The 15642-nt window shown below is 44.2% G+C and overlaps 7 non-coding genes and 1 pseudogene across 7 annotated transcripts; all 8 read left to right on the forward strand.

Moving 5' to 3' along the window:
* Positions 1-1059: 1059 nt before the first annotated feature.
* On the forward strand, positions 1060-1250 carry LOC141216542 (U2 spliceosomal RNA). Its single transcript, XR_012285572.1, has one exon. It is a non-coding gene; the product is annotated as a U2 spliceosomal RNA (small nuclear RNA).
* Positions 1251-2365: 1115 nt separating this feature from the next.
* Positions 2366-2556, forward strand: LOC141215853 (U2 spliceosomal RNA). The gene has a single exon (XR_012284906.1). It is a non-coding gene; the product is annotated as a U2 spliceosomal RNA (small nuclear RNA).
* Positions 2557-3671: 1115 nt separating this feature from the next.
* On the forward strand, positions 3672-3862 carry LOC141215854 (U2 spliceosomal RNA). Its single transcript, XR_012284907.1, has one exon. It is a non-coding gene; the product is annotated as a U2 spliceosomal RNA (small nuclear RNA).
* Positions 3863-4977: 1115 nt separating this feature from the next.
* On the forward strand, positions 4978-5168 carry LOC141216544 (U2 spliceosomal RNA). Its single transcript, XR_012285574.1, has one exon. It is a non-coding gene; the product is annotated as a U2 spliceosomal RNA (small nuclear RNA).
* Positions 5169-11323: 6155 nt separating this feature from the next.
* Positions 11324-11512, forward strand: LOC141216821 (U2 spliceosomal RNA). Its single transcript, XR_012285819.1, has one exon. It is a non-coding gene; the product is annotated as a U2 spliceosomal RNA (small nuclear RNA).
* Positions 11513-12632: 1120 nt separating this feature from the next.
* LOC141216977 (U2 spliceosomal RNA) lies at positions 12633-12724 on the forward strand (annotated as a pseudogene).
* A 789-nt stretch (positions 12725-13513) lies between these two features.
* On the forward strand, positions 13514-13700 carry LOC141216828 (U2 spliceosomal RNA). Its single transcript, XR_012285825.1, has one exon. It is a non-coding gene; the product is annotated as a U2 spliceosomal RNA (small nuclear RNA).
* Positions 13701-14820: 1120 nt separating this feature from the next.
* LOC141215855 (U2 spliceosomal RNA) lies at positions 14821-15011 on the forward strand. The gene has a single exon (XR_012284908.1). It is a non-coding gene; the product is annotated as a U2 spliceosomal RNA (small nuclear RNA).
* The last annotated feature ends 631 nt before the right edge of the window (positions 15012-15642 follow it).

Raw genomic sequence — 15642 nt, forward strand, 5'->3', positions numbered from 1 at the left:
TGCTTGTTTGTCGGATTTGGGGATGGACTCTTTGGCTTTGCTTTTCTTCTCCTCATTGGATTTTTCATGTTCAAAGTTGCAGAAGCCAGATTACAAGCTCATTTTGGTTCAACTTCAGCAACTGTGCATTGCATTGCCATGTAATGTGATGCAATGCTATCTTTCTAGCTCTCCCTTTTTACTTCCTTTTGGATAAACAGACATATTAGGCAAGCATTTTGGAGCTTTCACCTAAATAACTACAGGTGGTGAGATAAGCTGCACAATATAATTGACCTTTCAGTATATTGTTGCACACACACCATCTATTTAGCAAATGCCCTTGTTATCAACAGCAGCCTTTTAAACTCACCTGAGCTAACAGGTATGTGCGCTGGTTACTCTGCTGCGCTTAAAATTTCTTTTTTGGTTTGCTACAATGCCTTTTCTGAAACGTTGTCTCCTTCTGCTGGAACACTGACTTCTTTCATTTAATGCCTGCAGACTATAAAAGAGAACCCAACCCAAAAAGTTTGGTTGATTAGTCTGTGGCATTCTGTTAAACTGTTGCTTATGGCGGTCTCTGTGAGCTTCTCAGCGACATTCAGCCAGCCAGGTATCCTGCCTGCAGTAGATGGAATGTGGCAATGGAACGCTGGCTGCGCGTGTCATAATAGGCTCTGAGCCTTTATATACCTGTGCACAGCAGCAGCCACCTTCAGTCTGCTGCTGGACAGCCAGCAGCAGCAGCAGCAGGAGAGGTATGTAATCAGGAGCCCTCCTGCTAAGGGTAGACAGCTGCTCGTTCCACCCCACCCCCCGCCTTAATTGGTTCTCCTCCCTTCCAAGGGTGTTGAGGCGGGTGGGAACAGCAGGGGGTGAAGGTGCTGTGTTTAAAGAGGTGGAGTTATGCAGATCTAAAACGCGTGGATTGCAGCAGCAGCAAGCCGAAAAGTGCAGGCATGTAAGGGATCTAGAGGTTGACAACATGTCTTCTTAACGGGAGTCCAGGAGCTCATCTCCACAAATGGACTTTTCAGGATCCTTGGGTGGCTCCGTAGTTTGAAACCAATTCTGGTTATCGCTTCTCGGCCTTTTGGCTAAGATCAAGTGTAGTATCTGTTCTTATCAGTTTAATATCTGATACGTCCCCTATCTGGGAACCATATATTAAATGGATTTTTAGAACAGGGAGATGGAAAAAGAGCTTGCTCTGTCCACTCCACGCATTGACCTGGTATTGCAGTATCTCCAGGACCGGTGCACCCCTTCTTTAATGCAGTTTCTAAAATCAGAAAGAATTGAATTCAATGTTTTTTGTTCATTTTGCTTGTTTGTCGGATTTGGGGATGGACTCTTTGGCTTTGCTTTTCTTCTCCTCATTGGATTTTTCATGTTCAAAGTTGCAGAAGCCAGATTACAAGCTCATTTTGGTTCAACTTCAGCAACTGTGCATTGCATTGCCATGTAATGTGATGCAATGCTATCTTTCTAGCTCTCCCTTTTTACTTCCTTTTGGATAAACAGACATATTAGGCAAGCATTTTGGAGCTTTCACCTAAATAACTACAGGTGGTGAGATAAGCTGCACAATATAATTGACCTTTCAGTATATTGTTGCACACACACCATCTATTTAGCAAATGCCCTTGTTATCAACAGCAGCCTTTTAAACTCACCTGAGCTAACAGGTATGTGCGCTGGTTACTCTGCTGCGCTTAAAATTTCTTTTTTGGTTTGCTACAATGCCTTTTCTGAAACGTTGTCTCCTTCTGCTGGAACACTGACTTCTTTCATTTAATGCCTGCAGACTATAAAAGAGAACCCAACCCAAAAAGTTTGGTTGATTAGTCTGTGGCATTCTGTTAAACTGTTGCTTATGGCGGTCTCTGTGAGCTTCTCAGCGACATTCAGTCAGCCAGGTATCCTGCCTGCAGTAGATGGAATGTGGCAATGGAACGCTGGCTGCGCGTGTCATAATAGGCTCTGAGCCTTTATATACCTGTGCACAGCAGCAGCCACCTTCAGTTTGCTGCTGGACAGCCAGCAGCAGCAGCAGCAGGAGAGGTATGTAATCAGGAGCCCTCCTGCTAAGGGTAGACAGCTGCTCGTTCCACCCCACCCCCCGCCTTAATTGGTTCTCCTCCCTTCCAACGGTGTTGAGGCGGGTGGGAACAGCAGGGGGTGAAGGTGCTGTGTTTAAAGAGGTGGAGTTATGCAGATCTAAAACGCGTGGATTGCAGCAGCAGCAAGCCGAAAAGTGCAGGCATGTAAGGGATCTAGAGGTTGACAACATGTCTTCTTAACGGGAGTCCAGGAGCTCATCTCCACAAATGGACTTTTCAGGATCCTTGGGTGGCTCCGTAGTTTGAAACCAATTCTGGTTATCGCTTCTCGGCCTTTTGGCTAAGATCAAGTGTAGTATCTGTTCTTATCAGTTTAATATCTGATACGTCCCCTATCTGGGGACCATATATTAAATGGATTTTTAGAACAGGGAGATGGAAAAAGAGCTTGCTCTGTCCACTCCACGCATTGACCTGGTATTGCAGTATCTCCAGGACCGGTGCACCCCTTCTTTAATGCAGTTTCTAAAATCAGAAAGAATTGAATTCAATGTTTTTTGTTCATTTTGCTTGTTTGTCGGATTTGGGGATGGACTCTTTGGCTTTGCTTTTCTTCTCCTCATTGGATTTTTCATGTTCAAAGTTGCAGAAGCCAGATTACAAGCTCATTTTGGTTCAACTTCAGCAACTGTGCATTGCATTGCCATGTAATGTGATGCAATGCTATCTTTCTAGCTCTCCCTTTTTACTTCCTTTTGGATAAACAGACATATTAGGCAAGCATTTTGGAGCTTTCACCTAAATAACTACAGGTGGTGAGATAAGCTGCACAATATAATTGACCTTTCAGTATATTGTTGCACACACACCATCTATTTAGCAAATGCCCTTGTTATCAACAGCAGCCTTTTAAACTCACCTGAGCTAACAGGTATGTGCACTGGTTACTCTGCTGCGCTTAAAATTTCTTTTTTGGTTTGCTACAATGCCTTTTCTGAAACGTTGTCTCCTTCTGCTGGAACACTGACTTCTTTCATTTAATGCCTGCAGACTATAAAAGAGAACCCAACCCAAAAAGTTTGGTTGATTAGTCTGTGGCATTCTGTTAAACTGTTGCTTATGGCGGTCTCTGTGAGCTTCTCAGCGACATTCAGCCAGCCAGGTATCCTGCCTGCAGTAGATGGAATGTGGCAATGGAACGCTGGCTGCGCGTGTCATAATAGGCTCTGAGCCTTTATATACCTGTGCACAGCAGCAGCCACCTTCAGTCTGCTGCTGGACAGCCAGCAGCAGCAGCAGCAGGAGAGGTATGTAATCAGGAGCCCTCCTGCTAAGGGTAGACAGCTGCTCGTTCCACCCCACCCCCCGCCTTAATTGGTTCTCCTCCCTTCCAACGGTGTTGAGGCGGGTGGGAACAGCAGGGGGTGAAGGTGCTGTGTTTAAAGAGGTGGAGTTATGCAGATCTAAAACGCGTGGATTGCAGCAGCAGCAAGCCGAAAAGTGCAGGCATGTAAGGGATCTAGAGGTTGACAACATGTCTTCTTAACGGGAGTCCAGGAGCTCATCTCCACAAATGGACTTTTCAGGATCCTTGGGTGGCTCCGTAGTTTGAAACCAATTCTGGTTATCGCTTCTCGGCCTTTTGGCTAAGATCAAGTGTAGTATCTGTTCTTATCAGTTTAATATCTGATACGTCCCCTATCTGGGGACCATATATTAAATGGATTTTTAGAACAGGGAGATGGAAAAAGAGCTTGCTCTGTCCACTCCACGCATTGACCTGGTATTGCAGTATCTCCAGGACCGGTGCACCCCTTCTTTAATGCAGTTTCTAAAATCAGAAAGAATTGAATTCAATGTTTTTTGTTCATTTTGCTTGTTTGTCGGATTTGGGGATGGACTCTTTGGCTTTGCTTTTCTTCTCCTCATTGGATTTTTCATGTTCAAAGTTGCAGAAGCCAGATTACAAGCTCATTTTGGTTCAACTTCAGCAACTGTGCATTGCATTGCCATGTAATGTGATGCAATGCTATCTTTCTAGCTCTCCCTTTTTACTTCCTTTTGGATAAACAGACATATTAGGCAAGCATTTTGGAGCTTTCACCTAAATAACTACAGGTGGTGAGATAAGCTGCACAATATAATTGACCTTTCAGTATATTGTTGCACACACACCATCTATTTAGCAAATGCCCTTGTTATCAACAGCAGCCTTTTAAACTCACCTGAGCTAACAGGTATGTGCGCTGGTTACTCTGCTGCGCTTAAAATTTCTTTTTTGGTTTGCTACAATGCCTTTTCTGAAACGTTGTCTCCTTCTGCTGGAACACTGACTTCTTTCATTTAATGCCTGCAGACTATAAAAGAGAACCCAACCCAAAAAGTTTGGTTGATTAGTCTGTGGCATTCTGTTAAACTGTTGCTTATGGCGGTCTCTGTGAGCTTCTCAGCGACATTCAGCCAGCCAGGTATCCTGCCTGCAGTAGATGGAATGTGGCAATGGAACGCTGGCTGCGCGTGTCATAATAGGCTCTGAGCCTTTATATACCTGTGCACAGCAGCAGCCACCTTCAGTCTGCTGCTGGACAGCCAGCAGCAGCAGCAGCAGGAGAGGTATGTAATCAGGAGCCCTCCTGCTAAGGGTAGACAGCTGCTCGTTCCACCCCACCCCCCGCCTTAATTGGTTCTCCTCCCTTCCAAGGGTGTTGAGGCGGGTGGGAACAGCAGGGGGTGAAGGTGCTGTGTTTAAAGAGGTGGAGTTATGCAGATCTAAAACGCGTGGATTGCAGCAGCAGCAAGCCGAAAAGTGCAGGCATGTAAGGGATCTAGAGGTTGACAACATGTCTTCTTAACGGGAGTCCAGGAGCTCATCTCCACAAATGGACTTTTCAGGATCCTTGGGTGGCTCCGTAGTTTGAAACCAATTCTGGTTATCGCTTCTCGGCCTTTTGGCTAAGATCAAGTGTAGTATCTGTTCTTATCAGTTTAATATCTGATACGTCCCCTATCTGGGAACCATATATTAAATGGATTTTTAGAACAGGGAGATGGAAAAAGAGCTTGCTCTGTCCACTCCACGCATTGACCTGGTATTGCAGTATCTCCAGGACCGGTGCACCCCTTCTTTAATGCAGTTTCTAAAATCAGAAAGAATTGAATTCAATGTTTTTTGTTCATTTTGCTTGTTTGTCGGATTTGGGGATGGACTCTTTGGCTTTGCTTTTCTTCTCCTCATTGGATTTTTCATGTTCAAAGTTGCAGAAGCCAGATTACAAGCTCATTTTGGTTCAACTTCAGCAACTGTGCATTGCATTGCCATGTAATGTGATGCAATGCTATCTTTCTAGCTCTCCCTTTTTACTTCCTTTTGGATAAACAGACATATTAGGCAAGCATTTTGGAGCTTTCACCTAAATAACTACAGGTGGTGAGATAAGCTGCACAATATAATTGACCTTTCAGTATATTGTTGCACACACACCATCTATTTAGCAAATGCCCTTGTTATCAACAGCAGCCTTTTAAACTCACCTGAGCTAACAGGTATGTGCGCTGGTTACTCTGCTGCGCTTAAAATTTCTTTTTTGGTTTGCTACAATGCCTTTTCTGAAACGTTGTCTCCCTCTGCTGGAACACTGACTTCTTTCATTTAATGCCTGCAGACTATAAAAGAGAACCCAACCCAAAAAGTTTGGTTGATTAGTCTGTGGCATTCTGTTAAACTGTTGCTTATGGCGGTCTCTGTGAGCTTCTCAGCGACATTCAGCCAGCCAGGTATCCTGCCTGCAGTAGATGGAATGTGGCAATGGAACGCTGGCTGCGCGTGTCATAATAGGTTCTGAGCCTTTATATACCTGTGCACAGCAGCAGACACCTTCAGTCTGCTGCTGGACAGCCAGCAGCAGCAGCAGCAGGAGAGGTATGTAATCAGGAGCCCTCCTGCTAAGGGTAGACAGCTGCTCGTTCCACCCCACCCCCCGCCTTAATTGGTTCTCCTCCCTTCCAACGGTGTTGAGGCGGGTGGGAACAGCAGGGGGTGAAGGTGCTGTGTTTAAAGAGGTGGAGTTATGCAGATCTAAAACGCGTGGATTGCAGCAGCAGCAAGCCGAAAAGTGCAGGCATGTAAGGGATCTAGAGGTTGACAACATGTCTTCTTAACGGGAGTCCAGGAGCTCATCTCCACAAATGGACTTTTCAGGATCCTTGGGTGGCTCCGTAGTTTGAAACCAATTCTGGTTATCGCTTCTCGGCCTTTTGGCTGCGATCGTATGACTGTACCTTGATTGGTGCGAGTCTCCTGGAGGAATCCGGACCCTTTTGTGGAGGATTTTCTGCTTTTTCCTGTGGTATTCCATACCGACAGAATCCAAGATGTCTTTTGTGAAGAACACCATCCGTTTGTCCGTGGATCCATCTGACCAGAACAAGAACAACGTGGTTTTCATTGTCCAAGACATCGTTGAAGGCAAAGCTGGAGCAAGACGTTCTGAGATCTTCAGTGTCAACGAATTTTCACGTCAAGGTAATTATGACGTTACCTTTATGGACCAGGATGTTTGCCTTAATGTCTTTGAATGGCTCCGTGGTCACTCTAGTGACCCCTGCTTGGAAGGAGTTAGATGGGAACCTTTGTTTGGTCTGCAAGAAAAGGAGGTGACTGTGACTGTCTATAACCCTTTTACAGACCCTGAGCTGCTGGAGTGCTTCCTCTCTCGCTACTGTGAATATGTGCGGAAGGGAGTGAAGCAAGTCAATTGTCTAGGAATCTTTAACTGTCAGTATAAATTCCGTGTGAAATTGAAAAGGGATCCTGACAGTGTGGGGGGCTTTAGACACCCTCCATCAAATTTTTCCGTTGCAGGCCATAGAGGTTTCCTCTTTTACCCAGGCCAGCCCATGTTTTGCCGTAGATGCTTTTCTTTCGGACATACCATGGTAACATGCCTTAAAGGGCAGTGTTGCCGAAATTGCAGAAAGGAGGGGCATATGGCCAACCAGTGTCCAGAGGCCAAGTCCTGTGATGTCTGTGGGAGTAGTGATCACATGTATAAGGACTGTCCTATGAGTGCACCTAGACGTTCTGATAAAGAACAGAAGGAGGAGGAGCTGGAGAGGAGGCAGATGGCAAGCGCACTGAAAGTGCTGGAAAGATTGGAGAGGGAGGAGAGAGAGGGAAGGAGGCGGGAAACTGGTAGAGCCTCTCCCTCTACGGCGCCAGAGGAGGTGTCCCTGAGACCATGTTCTTCTTCTGCTGAAGAAATGAGGAAGAAGCGGAGGGAAGAAAAGGAGTTCTGGAGGGAAGTGGCAAAGGTGGAGAAAAAGGCAGTGTCTGCGAGAATATCTAGGAAAGTGGTGGAAGCAGAGCTGCCTGAGATGATGACTTTTGGAGAGGCAATGGACGCAACAGGATGTGAAGTGCAAATCTCGGAACCCGACAGTCCTGAACACCCTTCGGGTCCTGAAAACACTGAAGATTTTTCTTCGGAGGATGATAGGGGTGCAAAGAAGAGTCGTAGGGAGGATGGTGGGGGCAGTGATGATGCAGATTTTAGTGAGCCTCAGAGGAAGATCAGAACTGCCAGAATGAGGAGTGTGGCTGGTGAAGCCAGCGGGTCGGAAACCAGCTGTTCTGTTCTGATGGCGGAGGAGGATAGTGGTGGTGCTGGATAGTGTCACCATATAATATTGTAAATGTTTTTTCTTTTTGTCCTCTTGTGAGCTTTGGTTTAGGCCAAAGGCTATTTCTTTGTGTAATTGGTGAAGGAGTAGAAGTATTATGGGATTTACCATAGTGTCCCAAAACGTAAGAGTGTTTAAAAGTAAAGTAAGAAGAGCTGCTATTTTTGAGTTTTTAGCTATGCAAAATGCATCTATTTTTTGCTTACAAGAATGTGGGGTAGTGGATGGTGTGAAAGGGGATGAATGGTCTTATGGAGCGTCTGTGTGGTCGGGGAGTGCATGTAATAAGAATCATGGTGTGGGTATTTTGGTTAAAGGAAGGGAGGTTGTTTTGAGTGATTATTTGGTTATTGAGGTGGGGAGATGTATCCTTGCTAATTTTGTATACAAGAATGTAAAGTTTTGTGTTATTAATGTTTATGCGCCAGTTGAAAAAAATGAGCGCAAAAATTTATTTGAAAAAATTAAGCTTTTTGTTCCAGGAAGAATACCTGTGGTAATTGTGGGTGATATGAACTGTGATGTGGGGAGAGTGAATGTGGATGTGTCTGGGAAAGCATTATTGGAGTTAGTGAATGATTTTGGGTTGTGTGATATGCAGCGCGTGTGTAACATGAATCCTTTGTTGAACACTTTCTTTTCTGAGAGTGGTAGGGTACAATCCAGATTGGATTATTGTTTTATTTCTAAAAATATGGTTTCTGTTAATTATAGGCAGGAAAACGTTCTTTTTTCAGATCATGTGTGTATGTTGTGTGAGTTGGATATAAAAGTTGATGGAGTGTTTGGGAGAGGATTGTGGAAGTTAAATGTTAAACTGTTAGAGAATGAAGATGTGAGAAAGGAGTATGAAAGGCGGTATGAAGAATGGTGTAAGCATAAAAATGAGTTTGGGAATGTTTGTGAGTGGTGGGACTGGGTGAAGAAACAAACAAAAATGTTCTTTAAAAATTTAGGATACAAGTATGCAGCAATTAAAAGAGAGAGTTTTGTTAAACTGAACGCGCGGTTGAGCGTTTTGTATAAGTTAAGGGAAGGAGGAGTTGAGGTGGAGGAGGATATTTTAGAGGTAAAAAAGGAGATTAGTGAGTTTTTGTTGGAGAGAGGGAGAAGCATAGTGTTTAGGGCAAAGATTGATAAGATGGAGCAGGATGAGAAATGTTCTCGGTTTTTCTTTAAAAAAGTTTTTGGAAAGAAACAGAGTATGAGCGTGGTGTATGGAGCAGATGGAAGTGAGGTGAGTGAAGAGGATATGTGTGAAGAGGTGGCTAAGTTTTATGAGGATCTGTATGCAGTGAAACAGAGGGATGAATGTTTGGAGAATGATGTTTTGAGTGTGTTAGAGAGTAAGTTGAGTGAAGCAGAAAGAGAGAGAGTGATGGGTGAGGTGACTGGTGATGAGGTATGGAAGGTTATGTGTAGTATGGCTTTGAATAAGACGCCGGGGGAGGATGGCCTCCCAGTAGAATTTTATCGTGTGATGTGGGGTGTGATTGGTAAGGACTTTGTGGATGTATGTAAGTATATGTGGGGAAACATGGAGGTGGCTGAGAGTATGCGTGCAGGTATGGTTGTGTTAATTCCTAAGAAAGGGGATTTGAAAAGTCTGAGGAATTGGAGGCCAATAACGTTACTTAATTGTGATTATAAAATCTATGCAAAACTTATGGCTAATAGGATGCGTGATGTGATAGAGAGTGTGATTGGGGATGAGCAGTGTTGTGCGGTACCTGGGAGGCGGATTCACGAGTGTGTGTGTATGTTAAGAGATTGTCTATGGGATTGCATGGGTCGTAAGAAGAGTGTATTTTTGTTAAGTTTGGATTTTGAAAAGGCTTATGATAGGTTGTCGCATGGTTTTTTGTTCAGAGTGTTGTTAAAAATGGGTTTTCCGGCTGATTTTGTTGGGCGAGTGAGAAGTTTGTATGCGGGTGTTTATAGCTGTGTTTTAATGAATGGGTATGTGGGTAGGAAAGTGAATGTGTTTTCGGGTGTGCGACAGGGGTGTCCTTTGTCCCCTGTAGCATTTATTTGTGCAATTGAGCCATTGTTGTGTATGCTGAGGAAAGATAAGGTAATTCGTGGTGTGCAAGTGCCGGGAGGTGGAGGAAAAGAATGGAAGGTGAGTGGTTATATGGATGACGTGTGTGTATTATGTGATTCTGAATGTTCGGTGAGGCGGGTGAAGTTGTTAGTGTCTATTTTTTGTGGTGCATCTGCGTTTAAAGTGAATTGGGAAAAGAGTGAGTGTAAGGGTTTTGGAGGCGGAAGTTTAAGTAGGGATGTAGGTGTGAATGTAGTGAATGGACCTATTAAAGTTTTGGGTGTGAAGTTTTCAGAGAGTTTGGATGGGAAAGAAAGTTGGGATGATGCGAAAGGAAAAGTTGAGCAGAAGTTGAATTTTTGGAAATTGAGGAGTTTATCCTTTTTTGGGAAGATTTTAATTGTTAAGAGTGTGGTGTTGCCAATATTTTTATATATTGCGGTAGTATTTCCACCAGGATATATGTGTATGAGAAGCTTGAATAGAATTTTATTTGTTTTTTTGTGGAACTCGAAAATGGAGAGAGCTAGGAGAGAAATTTTGGTTAAAAGAGTGGAAAAAGGTGGTTTGGGTTTTCCGAATTTGGACGTGTTTTTTGGTGTGAATATCGTTGTGTTTGTTTTGAAAGTGATTAGGGCGGATGGAAAGTTTTTATCTATGTGTAGGTATTTATTTGGAGCGTATTTGTTTCGTTTAAAGTGGCAAGAAAGGGATTTGCGATGTCTGATTGCTTTTGAGGTGCCTGTATGGTATGTGTGGGTTTATGAGTTTTTGGTGAGGTATGAACTGTGTGATGCAGATGTGAGATTGCTGGAGAATAAGAAGGCTGTGTATAGGATGATTGAATGTAGAGAGGTAGAATGTGGAATAAATATGGTTAGGGGTGGTGATGTGCAGAAGGTTTGGAAGAAAGTGCGGATGAGTGGTATGACCAACAAACAGAGTGAAGTTGTGTGGCAGTCTTTACATGGAGTATTACCTGTGAGAGAGTTTCAGAGGAATAGAGGTTTGGTGAGGAGTGACATGTGTCCAAGAAATGGCTGTGGTGGAAGGGAAAGTGTGTTGCATGTTTTTTGGAATTGCCAGTATGCTAGAGATGTGATTGGGAGAATGGGGCCTTTGTGTAAAGAATTGTGTGGTGTGAATTTGTTGTCTTTTGAGTTGTTTATGTTTGGTTTGGGAATATGTGATGGGACGAAGGAAAGAGTCTTGTGGTTGATGCTTGCATGTATAAAGGAAGTGTTATGGGATGTGAGGAATGTGTATGTGTTTAAAAGGAAGGAAATTGCTGTAAAGGATAGTGTGAAGGTGATTTTGGGGAAGATGTATGTGTGTTTCCTATGGGACAAAAAGAGGAGAGGGGAAGTGGATGCGGAGGGAATATGGAAAGTTAAAAAGTGGAGATATATTGTTAGTACCTCTTGATTTTTGTTATTGTTGTTTTGAAATATGAAATAAATATTTCCGATGATGATGGGGACAGCAAATTGCGTATTGGATTTGACGCAGCTGTTTTGATGGAATTTTCCTTTGTCTGGTTTCCATAGACTGTGGAATTTCCTCGTCTGAGGAGAAAAAAAAAAAAAAAAAATCTGTTCTTATCAGTTTAATATCTGATACGTCCCCTATCTGGGGACCATATATTAAATGGATTTTTAGAACAGGGAGATGGAAAAAGAGCTTGCTCTGTCCACTCCACGCATTGACCTGGTATTGCAGTATCTCCAGGACCGGTGCACCCCTTCTTTAATGCAGTTTCTAAAATCAGAAAGAATTGAATTCAATGCTTTTTGTTCATTTTGCTTGTTTGTCGGATTTTGGGATGGACTCTTTGGCTTTGCTTTTCTTCTCCTCATTGGATTTTTCATGTTAAAAGTTGCAGAAGCCAGATGACAAGCTCATTTTGGTTCAACTTCAGCAACTGTGCATTGCATTGCCATGTAATGTAATGTAATGCAATGCTATCTATCTAGCTCTCCCTCTATACTTCCTTTTGGATAAACAGACATATTAGGCAAGCATTTTGGAGCTTTCACCTAAATAACTACAGGTGGTGAGATAAGCTGCACAATATAATTGACCTTTCAGTATATTGTTGCACACACACCATCTATTTAGCAAATGCCCTTGTTATCAACAGCAGCCTTTTAAACTCACCTGAGCTAACAGGTATGTGAGCTGGTTACTCTGCTGCGCTTAAAATTTCTTTTTTGGTTTGCTACAATGCCTTTTCTGAAACGTTGTCTCCCTCTGCTGGAACACTGACTTCTTTCATTTAATGCCTGCAGACTATAAAAGAGAAACCAACCCAAAAAGTTTGGTTGATTAGTCTGTGGCATTCTTTTAAACTGTTGCTTATGGCGGTCTCTGTGAGCTTCTCAGTGACATTCAGCCATCCAGGTATCCCGCCTGCAGTAGACGGAATGTGGCAATGGAACGCTGGCTGCGCGTGTCATAATAGGCTCTGAGCCTTTATATACCTGCGCACAGCAGCAGCCACCTTCAGTCTGCTGCTGGACAGCCAGCAGCAGCAGCAGCAGGAGAGGTAATTAATCAGCAACCCTCCTGCTAAGGGTAGACAGCTGCTCGTTCCACCCCCCCCCCGCCTTAATTGGTTCTCCTCCCTTCCAACGGTGTTGAGGCGGGTGGGAACAGCCGGGGGTTGAGGGTACTGTGCTAAAAGAGGTGGAGTTATGCAGATCTAAAACGCGTGGATTGCAGCAGCAGCAAGCCGAAAAGTGCAGGCAAGTGAGGGATCTAGAGGTTGACAGCATGTCTTCTTAACGGGAGTCCAGGTGGCCATCTCCACAAATGGACTTTTCAGAATCCTTGGGTGGCACCGTAGTCGGAAACCAATTCTGGTTATCGCTTCTCGGCCTTTTGGCTAAGATCAAGTGTAGTATCTTTCGAAAAGGCGGTTTTGGATGTTGGCCGCCCTAGTAGATTGATACATTATGCACACTGGGGTTTAGGCGCTTGTTAGTACGCCAGGTGGCTAATATAGTCATCTGGTGGAAAGCATGGCACCCCAGGATCGACGCCATTGGGCCGGGGAAGATCGAAAGCCCGAAGTGTGAAGTGCCCCAGGAGTGGTGACCCTGGGGTGCCTTAACTCACTGGGATTGGGAACCCCACTTGAGTTTATGGCACATTTGCACAAGCACTTCAAATTTTCTTTCTTCGCACACACCCTTATTCCGGGCCTTCTGGCCTTAGGATGGGGAATTTTTCAATTCCCGGTCGAAGGTCCGGGCAGTATTATACTGTGAAACCTTCACTATTTATTTAATTTCTTTGTCACTGTGTGTCCACTTATTCACGTGTGTCACGTCCTACTAGGATTTTGTCGGGATGCGGTTCCCTTACGGGTTCCTCTCTTGGCAGGTCTAGGGGGGGAGTGTGTGGCCATCAGGTTCCGCTCCCCCCTGAACCCCCCTGGCTCTCCTCTTTCGGGAGGAGAGCGTTGTTGGCTCCCCTCTTCCGGGAGGGGAGCACAGTCTTTGGCTCGCAGTGCCTTGCTCGGGTGAGAACTCGGGCAGGTGCTGGGGGTAAGATTGGGTCGCCTCTGGCTTCGGCTGGAGGTGGCTTTTTGCCCCTGTTCCTCGCTGTGGCCTTTTGGCTCGGAGGGACGGGGAATGGTTTGGGGGACCCTTCTCCTTTTGGAGAGGGTTTCAAGAAGACCAGCATCCTAGTGCACTTTTTTTGTGGCACTTGTCACTTTTTTAAGCGCACTCGGGTTTTGTACACGAATTCGGGCTTTCGATAAAAAAAAAAAAAAATCTGTTCTTATCAGTTTAATATCTGATACGTCCCCTATCTGGGGACCATATATTAAATGGATTTTTAGAACAGGGAGATGGAAAAAGAGCTTGCTCTGTCCACTCCACGCATTGACCTGGTATTGCAGTATCTCCAGGACCGGTGCACCCCTTCTTTAATGCAGTTTCTAAAATCAGAAAGAATTGAATTCAATGCTTTTTGTTCATTTTGCTTGTTTGTCGGATTTTGGGATGGACTCTTTGGCTTTGCTTTTCTTCTCCTCATTGGATTTTTCATGTTAAAAGTTGCAGAAGCCAGATGACAAGCTCATTTTGGTTCAACTTCAGCAACTGTGCATTGCATTGCCATGTAATGTAATGTAATGCAATGCTATCTATCTAGCTCTCCCTCTATACTTCCTTTTGGATAAACAGACATATTAGGCAAGCATTTTGGAGCTTTCACCTAAATAACTACAGGTGGTGAGATAAGCTGCACAATATAATTGACCTTTCAGTATATTGTTGCACACACACCATCTATTTAGCAAATGCCCTTGTTATCAACAGCAGCCTTTTAAACTCACCTGAGCTAACAGGTATGTGAGCTGGTTACTCTGCTGCGCTTAAAATTTCTTTTTTGGTTTGCTACAATGCCTTTTCTGAAACGTTATCTCCCTCTGCTGGAACACTGACTTCTTTCATTTAATGCCTGCAGACTATAAAAGAGAAACCAACCCAAAAAGTTTGGTTGATTAGTCTGTGGCATTCTTTTAAACTGTTGCTTATGGCGGTCTCTGTGAGCTTCTCAGTGACATTCAGCCATCCAGGTATCCCGCCTGCAGTAGACGGAATGTGGCAATGGAACGCTGGCTGCGCGTGTCATAATAGGCTCTGAGCCTTTATATACCTGCGCACAGCAGCAGCCACCTTCAGTCTGCTGCTGGACAGCCAGCAGCAGCAGCAGCAGGAGAGGTAATTAATCAGCAACCCTCCTGCTAAGGGTAGACAGCTGCTCGTTCCACCCCCCCCCCGCCTTAATTGGTTCTCCTCCCTTCCAACGGTGTTGAGGCGGGTGGGAACAGCCGGGGGTTGAGGGTACTGTGCTAAAAGAGGTGGAGTTATGCAGATCTAAAACGCGTGGATTGCAGCAGCAGCAAGCCGAAAAGTGCAGGCATGTGAGGGATCTAGAGGTTGACAGCATGTCTTCTTAACGGGAGTCCAGGTGGCCATCTCCACAAATGGACTTTTCAGAATCCTTGGGTGGCACCGTAGTCGGAAACCAATTCTGGTTATCGCTTCTCGGCCTTTTGGCTAAGATCAAGTGTAGTATCTGTTCTTATCAGTTTAATATCTGATACGTCCCCTATCTGGGGACCATATATTAAATGGATTTTTAGAACAGGGAGATGGAAAAAGAGCTTGCTCTGTCCACTCCACGCATTGACCTGGTATTGCAGTATCTCCAGGACCGGTGCACCCCTTCTTTAATGCAGTTTCTAAAATCAGAAAGAATTGAATTCAATGCTTTTTGTTCATTTTGCTTGTTTGTCGGATTTTGGGATGGACTCTTTGGCTTTGCTTTTCTTCTCCTCATTGGATTTTTCATGTTAAAAGTTGCAGAAGCCAGATGACAAGCTCATTTTGGTTCAACTTCAGCAACTGTGCATTGCATTGCCATGTAATGTAATGTAATGCAATGCTATCTATCTAGCTCTCCCTCTATACTTCCTTTTGGATAAACAGACATATTAGGCAAGCATTTTGGAGCTTTCACCTAAATAACTACAGGTGGTGAGATAAGCTGCACAATATAATTGACCTTTCAGTATATTGTTGCACACACACCATCTATTTAGCAAATGCCCTTGTTATCAACAGCAGCCTTTTAAACTCACCTGAGCTAACAGGTATGTGAGCTGGTTACTCTGCTGCGCTTAAAATTTCTTTTTTGGTTTGCTACAATGCCTTTTCTGAAACGTTGTCTCCCTCTGCTGGAACACTGACTTCTTTCATTTAATGCCTGCAGACTATAAAAGAGAAACCAACCCAAAAAGTTTGGTTGATTAGTCTGTGGCATTCTTTTAAACTGTTGCTTATGGCGGTCTCTGTGAGC

Source organism: Phyllobates terribilis, unplaced genomic scaffold (assembly GCF_046119375.1).
Source record: "Phyllobates terribilis strain yellow unplaced genomic scaffold, ASM4611937v1 Scaffold_236__1_contigs__length_3049075, whole genome shotgun sequence".
NCBI classification, from domain to species: Eukaryota; Metazoa; Chordata; class Amphibia; order Anura; family Dendrobatidae; genus Phyllobates; species Phyllobates terribilis.